This window comes from Nothobranchius furzeri, chromosome 4, assembly GCF_043380555.1.
Source record: "Nothobranchius furzeri strain GRZ-AD chromosome 4, NfurGRZ-RIMD1, whole genome shotgun sequence".
In the NCBI taxonomy this organism is placed as follows: domain Eukaryota; kingdom Metazoa; phylum Chordata; class Actinopteri; order Cyprinodontiformes; family Nothobranchiidae; genus Nothobranchius; species Nothobranchius furzeri.
The window spans coordinates 74,728,715-74,741,225 of NC_091744.1; the positions used below are offsets into that span (position 1 = coordinate 74,728,715).

General features: G+C 39.4%; 1 long non-coding RNA gene across 1 annotated transcript in view; it reads left to right on the forward strand.

Moving 5' to 3' along the window:
* Positions 1 to 12,511, forward strand: part of LOC139069671 (uncharacterized) — a 183,605-nt gene extending 171,094 nt beyond the window's left edge. The window contains exon 3 of the long non-coding RNA XR_011520360.1: positions 12,001 to 12,511. This is a non-coding gene — a long non-coding RNA (uncharacterized lncRNA). The remainder of the gene's footprint in view (positions 1 to 12,000) is intronic.

Here is a 12,511-nt window from a genome sequence, read left to right on the forward strand (position 1 = left end):
TGCACAAGGAGGGCAAGACACAAAAGGTGATTGCTAAAGAAGCTGGCTGTTCGCAGAGCTCTGTGTCCAAGCACATTAACAGACAGGCGAAGGGACGGAAAAAATGTGGTAGAAAAAAGTGTACAAGCTCTAGGGATAACCGCACCCTGCAGAGAATTGTGACGACAAACCCATTCAAAAATGTGGGGGAGATCCACAAAGAGTGGACTGCAGCTGGAGTCAGCGCTTCAAGAACCACCACGAGGAGACTCATGAAAGACATGGGATTCAGGTGACGCATTCCGTGTGTCAAGCCACTCTTGAACAAGAAACAGCGCAAGAAGCGTCTCGCCTGGGCCAAGGACAAAAAGGACTGGACTGATGCTGAGTGGTCCAAAGTTATGTTTTCTGATGAAAGCAAGTTCTGCATTTCCTTTGGAAATCAAGGACCCAGAGTCTGGAGGAAGAGCGGAGAAGCACAGAATCCACGTTGCATGAGGTCCAGTGTAAAGTTTCCACCGTCAGTGATGGTGTGGGGTGCCATGTCATCTGCCGGTGTTGGCCCACTCTGTTTCCTGAGGTCCAGGGTCAATGCAGCCGTCTACCAGGAAGTTTTAGAGCACTTCATGCTTCCTGCTGCTGACCAACTTTATGGGGATGCAGACTTCACCTTTCAACAGGACTTGGCACCTGCACACAGTGCCAAAACCACCAGCACCTGGTTCAAGGACCATGGTATCCCTGTCCTTGATTGGCCCGCAAACTCGCCTGACCTTAACCCCATAGAAAATCTATGGGGTATTGTGAAGCGGAGGATGCAATACGCTAGACCCAACAATGCAGAGGAGCTGAAGACGACTATCAGAGCAACCTGGGCTCTCATAACACCTGAGCAGTGCCACAGACTGATCGAGTCCATGCCACGCCGCATTACTGCAGTTATTGAGGCAAAAGGAGCCCCGACTAAGTATTGAGTGCTATACATGCACATTCTTTTCATGTTCATTCTTTTCAGTTGGCCAACATTAGAGAAACAAACATTTTTTCATTGGCCTTTAGAATATTCTAATTGTCTGAGATACCAGATTTGATGTTTTCATTGGTTGTCACCTATAAATATCAAAATTAAACGTAATAAACATTGGAAATACATTGGTCTGTGTGCATTGCATGAATATAATGTACAAGTTTCACGTTTTGAATGGAATTACTGAAATATTTTCAACCTTTTGATGATATTCTAATTTACTGGCCAGCACCTGTATTGACAATCTATTTTTTTCCAGCTGTTAACAGTATAAAACCTCCTTCAGCTACTGTGCATGTGTGAGGGGCACAGCAGATTTCCATCTTAATAAAATCAGTCTCCGAGCAAGAAGTGAGTTGAAGGCTGCAACATCTTTATGTGAGGAGGAGAGGCTGGGTGAGGGAAGTGTAACCCCAAAGAAACAACCTGTGCTCCTGTGATCATAGACAGAGTGAGAATGTTTTTCTAGTGCCAGTACTCAGATGGATGTGGAGATTTCACAAAACATGCTGATAAAGTTGGCAGGGGTTTAATGACAATGATCACATGCAGATGTACTTGGAAACATTTTGGCCAGACACTCTTTGGTATAGTGGGCATGATGCAAAACCTTTTAACCCTCTCAGGCTCAAAATACGTTTTGATAAAAGAACGAACAACCAAGTCCTTCAGGGGTACTTCTGAGCAAGGGCATAGATTTGGCATGGATGGAGGTGACGTGTCCCCACCGATATCCAACAGTGACTAAATAGCTCCCATCAATAATTCGACCACCTTCGATAAAAACAAACAAACAAACAAAAAAACAAGCCTGTCAATGTCTCGTTACACTAGAGGTGCAGAAAGGTTTAAATGACTTTCTCGCCTTGAGTTCTACCTTTGTAACGCATAGATTTATAAGTCCCCACCAATGTCCAACGATGACTAAATAGTTCCCATTAATAATTCGACCACTTTCCATAAAAATAAATAAATAAATAAATAAATTTAAAAAAGCCAGTCAATGTCTCATTACACTAGAGGTGCAGAACGGTTTAAATGATGTTCTCTCCCTGAGTTCTACCTTTGTATTGCATAGATTTATAAGTCCCCACCTATGTCAAGAGCAAATCTACACCAGTGCTTCTGAGCTTAAAAATGCTCATGAAATACGTATGTGGAGTAACCAGGTAGGTAGGTTTTAATGTTGCAAATCTGCAACGCCTGCCTCCAGAGGGTTAATGTGGTGTTAAGCACAAATGAAGGACTTATGTACGCTATGCAAGGCTTCCTCCCTGGATCTCAATTCCCAAACAAGCTTCCCAAGTTTTTTCTGTAGGCTTCTACGGAATCTGATCAAAGTTTATGTATGTTCTAGAATAAAGATGATACAGCACCCTTGAGAAATACAAACAAGAGCTGCACAGTGGTGCAGTGGTTAGTGCTGTTGCCTTGAAGTAAGAAGGCCCTGGGTCTGAATCCTGGCTTGGGGTCTTTCTGCAAGGAGTTTGCAGGTCCTCCCTGTGAATGTGTGGGTTCTTTCCTCTCACAATCCAAAAACATGACTATTGTTGTTGTATTAGAAATCTGTAAAAGTGATTGTCTTACTTTGCACTGTGGTATAATGTAGGTATTACATATGGTGTGTATAAAGTGCCAAAACTCGTGCATGAAGTTTCTGCAATTTTTCAAATGAAGGTAATTATGTAGGTAAGCCATATTCTTCTCGGGCCTTCCCATTTATCTAAAATTAAACCATAGAAGACAAAGTGCAAAAAACATCTGAAGGGTTTTAGTTCATGAGCTTCACAACTTCAGGGAAGAAAGAGTTTCTCAGACCTGTTTGGCGTTGAGGCTGTTCAGTTTGCTGCCCAAAAGAAAGAGGGTGAATTTTTCATTGACTGAATGGGTTTAAATCCAGCTTTAAGATCTTTGCTCTGCTTCTGCATCTTGTGCAAGTGTCCTCAGGAAAGAGGATGAGTCTAAAGTTAGCAGAGTTGTGTCAAACATACTGATGTTAGTGTTGTTTCAAGTGAACATTAACATATTTTCTCACTTTGTTGGGAGTTTGCAACAGTTGCAGGCTGGTGAGATTGTGATTTATCTCAAAAAGCTCCAGTGCCTTACACAGCTTGAGAAAGAACAACTTCCACTAAAAATGCTATCGGTGAGAATCTGATGCAAAATTTAAAAAACCCACAGAGGATCCACTGCTTACAGCCCCTGACTCCAGGAGAGATCTATAGAACCTGCTGCAGCAGTAAAGCAATGAATTTATGTAAAGACCTGACACAGCCCGGACACAGCTTTATTCACTCCCTTGCTTTCTGGCAAGTGCCACAGAGTCTTTATGTTTGCACCAGCAGGCTGAGGAACAGTTTCCACCCAAAGGCGTTTACACTGATGAACATGCTGCACCTATTCCCCCATCCCACCTCGCCCTCTAATTGAACTGGCTCTTGGCACTCAGAGGCATGCAGGCCTACACACACACACACACACACACACACACACACACACACACACACACACACACACACACACACACACACACACACACACACACACACACACACACACACACACACACACACACACACACACACACGCACACACGCACGCACGCACACACACACACACTCAAAGATAGTCATATATTTCACAAACACTTCTAGTCCGTGAAGAAGGCAAGACCTCACAATCTAGTTTGCATTTAGCATCCATTTCTGTATTTCATATTTTTATAAAACAATAATGCAATAAACAACTGGATTTTACCTACAGAGTCTGCACTCGCATTTACTCTGTGCATCTTTGAACATGTTGTGTTTTCAGTTCACTCAGTTTTTATATTTCCATGGGAGAAAACGTTCACCTGATTAATAATGGATCAATTCTATGGGCTTATTCCTCTCACTCCTCACCTGTTGTTGATTAGGGCTGAATACTCTGTATCTAGCTATAGAGAGCTATAGAGCCCCCTCCTTTTAGCTCAACCGTGTTGATTTAATGTCAAACTGAAGAAGATGTGTGTATACTGTGCCAGCCTCATGCTCATTTGTTGTATTTCTTCATGATTTTTTTAAAGAACAGGTGTGAAAAAGGACATGTTCTATTACAGTATTAAATGCTTTCTTTGAATGCCAAAAAAAGAAGTATTCAGAGGTGAAGGTTATTGTATAGGATGTAATTAGAGCTAGGATGGCAGGTAGGGAGAAAAAATTTGATTACACACACACACACACACACACACACACACACACACACACACACACACACACACACACACACACACACACACACACACACACAGATGATTTTCATGTATTGCTTTCTTGGAATTGCGCTTCACGCGTGTGGTAATTACCAAGAAATGAGACAAAACCTTGAACTCTGTTGAGCTCCTTGAATCGTTATTTTTTACTGTTTGTAAAGTAGCACTGAACATGATCTCGTTTTAGAAGCCACAGTCATTGCAGCATATGATCATATGAACAGTGGACCAGTGTGAGGCCTGTAACGGTTTTCCTGACCCTCATGCTGTTGGTAAAGGAAGCACATGATCAAAGTGTGTCATCAACACCACGGTGTTAGGACTCTAACATTGTTCCGCTCCATTTGTCAAACTCTGCAGTGGTCAGTAGGGTCGTTGATTAACAAAGCTGTGTGCTGAACCTTTTCGATCATCACCCAAAATAGTTTTAAGTAATTTGGAATTTATCTCTGGAATAGAAATAAGTGGGACAGCCTTTCCACCCTGTGCCTTTCTTTTGCCAGTTCACTGGTTGTCCTTCCTTATACAACAATTAGTTGGAGTTAATCTTCTTGCCAGAAGTCTTTTGAACAAGAGTTACTAATTTCAGCTGTCTCTCTTTTATTTACATTGTACCGTTGTAAAACCAGAAAATGTGTTTTATTAAAAAATCTGGTCTCAATCTAACAAAAAGAAGATTAACAGAGAGATGTTTACAACCAGTCAAGGGTGCATAAAGCTTCATCTACAAAGTTCCCTTCTAACACCATCGGTGTAACGACTACATTGCTTTGTGATCCAAACAAGCATCCATGTTGTACTTCTGATGAGTTTAAAAGTGGATTCATGTTTGCAAAAAGGGGAATGGATCAGCCCAAAGTCAAAAACATGAACTGAGAATAGATACAGATAAACCCTAAACCTAATAAATTAGTATTTCTGAATCAGAACTTCTACTTATTTCTTATCTCTTTTCATGAACAAAAAAAAAAGGAAAAATGGGTGCATAAAAGAAAATCATGCACACCAGATAGTTTCCAATGTGCACCAGATACTATGAGATTTAATATTTGATGTCCTTTTTAAAGGAATGCTTTGCAACTTTTTCATCATTTTTAGTAATTTTATTAAGCCAGTATGTGCTAAAACTATCCTAACAGGGTTAACGAAAGGCCATCCAGCCCCTATCACCCACTGTAGCCAGAATATTCCACTTGCAAATTCAGACTGGCAGGCTGCTGTGTTAAACTGAATTACATGCTGCTGCAGTCTACTTCCAGCATGTTTCCAGCATGTTTTAGATCAGAAACACAGTTCATTTATTTTATTTAGTGATGAATCTGTTCTGTAGACACTAGTGAAGGCTGGGGAGACATTTCAGCTGTTAGATTAAGGTGTTAAAAAGACGAACGCACAGCGAGGAGATTCTACAAATGGACACCAGGGGATGCTAAACGCAAGCCAACACTATAGCATTTCTCCAGTGCACAAAAAGTTGTTTTCTGTCCACATATCTTAGATTCAATTGTTTAGCCCCCCCCCCCCCCCCCCAAAAAAAAAACCCTGCAAAGATACATTCATGCAAGTAGTTTAGACATTACAAATGATCACAATGTCAAACCACATATAAGTTGGCATTAACTGCGAAATATTCTGCAATAAGACCTCCTTCAAGTTAGGAGAGCTGGTGATTCCATACCCTAGTTTACTTCCCTGTTCCTATTTGAATGTAACAGTTCACCCATCCCTCCAGCCAGTATGCATGGAGGGCATTTCTCCCTCTATTTTCTCACTTTAAGATTATTATTATACTTTGTCTTCTCACACCTCTGATTGATGGCTTTCCCTCAGGACACAGAATACAAATGTAACAAGTACAGTCTCGTGTTGACCTCTTTGCACCTAGACAAAAGCTGCTTTGAGGCATGACCACATTATTCGTCCTGTTTTAAACAAAAGCCAGTTTGGCAAGCAGCGAGGGATCGTGTGGAAGGATTGTATGAAACACTCACGCACCAGCAGGGTAATGGATGTCCTAAAACACACTGCTTTAACCTTTAACCAATGACTGTAGGTTTGCATCTGTTGAGTTCACAACTGAACATGTGATTTACATTTGTGGAAAATGTGACTTAAAAACACCAGGCAATGCTGTGGCAAACAAAAATAAAAGGTTCTTTTTTAATACAAAGTGGAAAAAGCGTTTCGTGCAAACCTTATTTGTAGATTGCAAAAATGAAGAATTTGCAAAAGCTGGAAACCAAATTGTTTTAGCATTCCTCGGGTCCCCTTGTGGTCTGATTTAATGCCTGTTGTTTTTATTCTCATAAATAGTTGGATCTGGGGAGGGCAGCATGGTTTATAGGCTGGCTGTCTCTGGTTCCGCTTAGCAGAGTTTACAGGAGCATGGCTGCCATATAAACATGGTAATATACCAGCCTTAGTCATAAGCATTTGGAAGAAATACTTGGAGCTTTAATTCATTTTATCCTTGCATTTCGTCACGAGCAGACAGACACAATAATCTGCGGTGGAGAGGATCGGGGAAATGTGAGCAAAGTGCATACAGCAAGGAGCACACAGAGTGATTTAGTGTAGAGGTCAGCAACACCGTTTTCTGCAAAAGAAATGAAAAGAGATGCAAATAATGTGTGGCCAAATAATGTTAGGTTTGACAATGCATGATGCATGACACAATTAATGAGCAAAATATTTCAAAAACGATTTTCTGTGACAAAAATGTCTGTAGCCTGTCACCATGTGATGCTGGTCTTTAAATTTGTCAACGCTTGGAATGGAATCCAGTTTAGTTGCTACCCAGGATACTTAACAGAGAATTAAAGTGTTAAGATGCTGCCACAGTTTTTCTCAGTTTGAGGGGAGCAACGTGCACGCAGGAATGATAGATTTCTCTTTTCCTCACCACACAAGTCATCATTCAGACTTGCTGCAAATGCTCATTTAAAAGCGGGATGTTCTCTGAGAAATGTATTCTACTTGTTCTTTTTAAAATATGATCCGAGTTTAACATGCATTCAAAACGTGTCAACAGTCGTCAACCCATATTTTATGCATTAGCCGCCACAAAAAAGAAAAAGTTAGCATTCATGGACTCACCCACCTTGGATAGAAACCGTTGAATTTATTATTTTCTAAACACTTCATCAGACGTCCTCTTTAAGTTTGTGCCTTTAAACCTTCTTTTTTTATTTAGTGCAGCAGTACAATGGCATGGCAGGTTAAAAACGTGTATTTAACAAGAAACAGGAAAAGGAGCTCCAGGTTTGATTTCAGATTTTAACCTTTCTGGGTGAAACTTGCTTTTCCTCCCTGAGCATACATGTGGCTCATCTGGAATAGTCTGGTCCAAAAACAATTACAAAAACATGTTTTATGTGATAGCTAAATGACTATAGGGGCAGCAGTAGCTCGGGGTAGAGCGGGTTGCCTCATGATCGGAGGGTCGTGGGTTTGACTCCGGCTCCCGCCAGGGGTATTCTGCTGTTGTGTCCTTGGGCAAGGCACTTCACCCAACTTGCCTGTGTTGGTGGTGGTCAGAGGGGCCGATGGTGCCAAATGGCAGCCTGGCCTCTGTCAGACCACCCCAGGGCGGCTGTGGCTATGCAATAGCTTACCATCACTGGCAGCGTGTGAAGAGTGCATGAAAGCCTCTCTGAGCATCCTGAAAAGTGCTATATACGTTTGATGTATAATAATAATAATAATAATAATAATAATAAAACAGGTAAGTGGTGGCTCATTTTTCTCTCTTAATCCTTTGATGCATAATGGCCACTACAGTGGACAGGTACATGGAATGTGTTAAATAAATTAATAAGAAATACAAAAGAAGCAGGTATAGATATTCACAATAAAAATGAAAAGAACATTGTAAATGAGTTTAATAAATATTTTGTGAATGTTGGCCCTAATCTAGCTAAAAAGCTGCCAGAAGTTGACATTAACCATGAAATAAATAAAAATAATAATACAATGTTTTTGAGCAGTGTAAGCCAAAGTGATGTGATCCAAGCGGTACATAGTTTCAAAAGTAAAAAGTCCTTAGATCTTCATGGGATAGATATGTCTCTCAAGGAGGTTATCCATTGCATTATTGAACCTTTTACTTATATTTGTAATAAATTCTTTTCAAGTGGCACAGACCCTGAACAAATGAAAATAGCCAGATTCATTCCTATTCATAAAAGCGGTGATAAATTATTAGCTTATAACTATAGACCTATCTCTTTACTGCCAGTTTTCAAAGATATTTGAGAAACTTTTTTGTAATTAGATTTGAAGCATTTATCAACAAGTTTGATCTTTTAAACGACCATCAGTATGGGCTTAGGAAGAATCGTTCAACCTCATTAGCAGTTATGGAATTGGTAGAGCAGATCGCAACAGCAGTGGATCAAAAACTTAATGTAGTGGCTGTCTTAATTGACTTGAGTAAGGCATTTGATACAACTGATCACACACACCTCCTCAAGAAATGTGATGTGGTAAAACCAATCAATGGCTTGAAAGTTATTTAAGCAGTAGATTTCAATATGTAAATGTTAATGATATAGATTCAGAATGAAAGAGTAATATGTGGTGTACCGCAAGGCTCGGTGCTAGGACCAAAATTATTCAACCTATACCTGAACGACATCTTTTCTGTATCGTCTCGGTTAAAATTCATTATGTTTGCAGATGATACTAATTTCATTTGTATGGGAAAAGATATGAGTAAATTATTACAAAAGGTTGAAAACGAATTGGGTTCAATTAAAAAATGGTTTGATTACAACAAGCTATCACTAAATGAAAATAAAACCAAATTTATGATATTTTCAGGGAACAGGGCCAATGACGGTGTTAAGCTGTATTTAAATGGAGTCCCAATTGAACAAGTACATGAAACTAAATAGGTGTGATTATTGATAGTAAACTCAGTTAGAAACCACATATTGAATATATCAAATGGCAAGTGTCTAAATCTATTGCTATACTTTATAAAACTAGTGATGTACTACATAAAAAAAGCCTTGTTTTTGATCTATTGCTCTTTAGTTATGCCTTATTTGTCTTACTGTGCAGAGGTTTGGGGAAATGCAGGTAAAACGTGTGTTGAGACTGTATTTAAATTACAAGAAAAGGCGATTAGAATAGTTAATAAATTGGGATCCCTCGAACCAACCCATAATCTATTTAGTTAAACTAAAACGCTAAAATTAGGAGATATTATTAAAGTAAAAATCTTGGAGCTTCTTCATAAAGTAGTTAATAATAATATCCCAAATTGCATAAAAGTTTATTTCAAACCAAGAGATGATCATTATAATCTCAGAGGTGTATTTATGTTTGATTGTGTAAAAGCCAGAACTAATGTGAAATCAAGATTTGTTTCTGTTGTTGGTGTGAAATTGTGGAATGAGTTAGATGATGATTTGAAGAAATGTACTTCTTTACTAAAGTTTAAAGCAGGTGTAAAGTGTCACATATTTACAGGGTATCAAAAGTATGTATAGACATTAATTAATTTTCATTGTGGTTATTTATATTGGGGAAAATAAAAGAAATGTATATTGGTTATGTATCTTGGGTGGAAAATAGGGTAGGCTAAAATAAGCATTGCTTCTGCCTAATCCTTTTTTTGGTTTAAATTCAAGTTGTTAATATTGTTTTGTTTGAAAAGAAAAAAAAATATGTTAATGCTATAAACCAAAATAAAGACCGAAAGAAAGAAAGAAGAAAGGTACTCAAAATAGTTATTTGTTTACTTTTATATTAAGCACAGCTGTTGAAGACTTTATTGCATTAGAGCCCCTCCATTTGGACTTCTGTAAGTCAAGCCAACATAGTTCATGTTCAGAATGCACGCCGTCCACTGAGGTGGACTTGTAATGAATTATTTTTAAATGATTAAATGTTACAAAAAATATTTGTTGAAATTTGTTTCATTCACACCTAAAGATGAATGAAATAAATTGTTGGAAAAATCATGGTGGAAGATTTCATAATTCATGCGTCAAAGGGTTAAGTTCTGTTACAGCTTGTGTTGCATATGATGCATTCTTGCCATCTATTGTCACGCCAGGTCTTCACTTACAGCTCGAGCTTTTGCATAGATTGTGTTTTATTTGCCCTCATTTAAACTAACAAAGCCATGACACTGAGTGGAGGGAGTTGTTGGCTTGATTAAGTCTTCATGTTGAAAAAAGATAAGTGCATGTGACAGAACTGAGACCCGGCATGGGGAAACACTCTCTGGTGTGTCAGGAGCGAGTTGCTGCCTGTTGTGGTTTTGAAGAGTGTGTGTCACAGGGCTGAGCTGCTGTCAGCCCAACGTAACCGCTGCCAACGCCTCCAGATAATCAGGAGAGAAAAAGCCTCAACTAAAATAATCTGGTGCATCAAGAATATACAGAAGGGAATGCTCATGTGAATGCCAGTCAAATATTTGTTCGGTCCGACTTCTGCCTCATTATCACTTTGCCTCTTTTTAGATTTATTACTTGAGACAGAGTTAAAAAAATGTTTTAGTGCTTTTTGTCAAATGCACACAATATTTTCACCTTGCCTGAATTACAGAATTGCAAACTTAATTGCAACACATCTCCCAGGCTGCTGAATGTTATTGGGCAGCTGGTGCACTCTGATAGGATGTAAAAAGATATTAAAAGCTGCAGTGATGTTTTTTTCTCTCTAGAAAAATGGATGAGTGAGCATCTCATTGCTCACGTTTAGGACATGGGGAAGCAAGACGTCCAATAAATATGGTCCGACAGTGTGAATTACATCTGTCCTCATTGTAAGTGTCTCATTACACCGTGCTCTCTCGATTGAGGGATACATGGTGGCAAATTATAGAGGAAAACAGTTTGATGAAAATGTAGTGTGCAGGACAAAAAGATAAATAATGCTAGCAACTTGAAGGTGAGCACAATCCATCAGTCCCCAGTGGAAATTAATGTGTTTTTTTTCCCTTTTCAGGAGAAGTAAGAAAACCAAAGACGGGACAAATCACACAGTCCCCCGGTGACAAGAGAAATAACTCAAATGTTCAATCACAGCAAAATGATGTATAGCTCTTAAGTGAGAGTTTCAAAATCTCCGCAATGATAAGTCATGTACCGTACAGTAGTAGACAGTATAAATATGTTAGCCTGGATGCCACTTAAGCTGTCAAAAGCTATTTATTTTTACATAATTTTGTCTTCTTTGAAAGTAAAGCCATGGAACAGAGCTGAAGTACCAAGCACCTGTCTTTTTCGGTGAATTTCATGATAACTATCTTCACCGGATGATTTCTCACTCAAAAAAGCCACGTGTCAGAATTAATGAAAGTTATTCATGCCAGCACGTCTGACCTCTTTCGAGGCGGGAGTGTCACACGTTGGAGATGTTGTAGATTTAAATTTAGATCATGCTGAATAATGGCACACAGACCTTACCCAGGCAAAGACATAATTGAAGTGCCACTCAAAAGCACAAGATACGTAGATGGTGTTTTTAAGTGACATTCAGCCGTCCAGGGTCCACCGGTGCAGCCATTTTAGAAGAAGTTTAGCTGCCTGGTCTGGACTTCGCTGCTCAGAAAAAACACACTTAGCTTCGTGGGCAATTTTATTTCTTCTAGGATTCATTTATTATTTATTTTCTTGATGTTGTTGACCTATTAGATATATCATTAGACACTGAACAAACCTTAGAGGTGTGGGACACTCATTTATGTGATTTTCAGTGGTTTTTATTAGGAATTATTGCCTTGCAGGCCGCACTCTGGGCAAAGAAAAGCCCTGATTGGCGTGGATCAGCATGGGCAAGTCTGCTGCAGCACAGAGTGGGAGCACACAGCAGGATTTGGAGTCTTATTTCCTGATATATGAACATCTTGCCTCAGACTGGCTAACAGCAATGGGACTCACCTACTGACTTGCAACATGGATGTTTTATCTGCACAAATAACACAAGCCTGAATTCTCCTGTGTGCTGGAGTTGCTAATGCTAACAGTTAGCTTTCACTAGTGAGGACAATGTCTGCTGATTCCTGGACGCTAAACCAACAACAGCCTTACCTGCTGTTAGTCAAGATGGGTGAGTCTATGGATGTTAAATGACAGTATGATGTAGATCTGTCAGGTTTTTCAAATCCTAGATTTTCACTGTCTATTTTCTATCAGAAGCTTCTATTTTCATGTTCAGCCTGCATGAAAGAGTTTTTTTTGTCCCACCCCTTTAACACTGGAACCGCTCAGTCTTTAACTTCTCCATTTAATTTTATT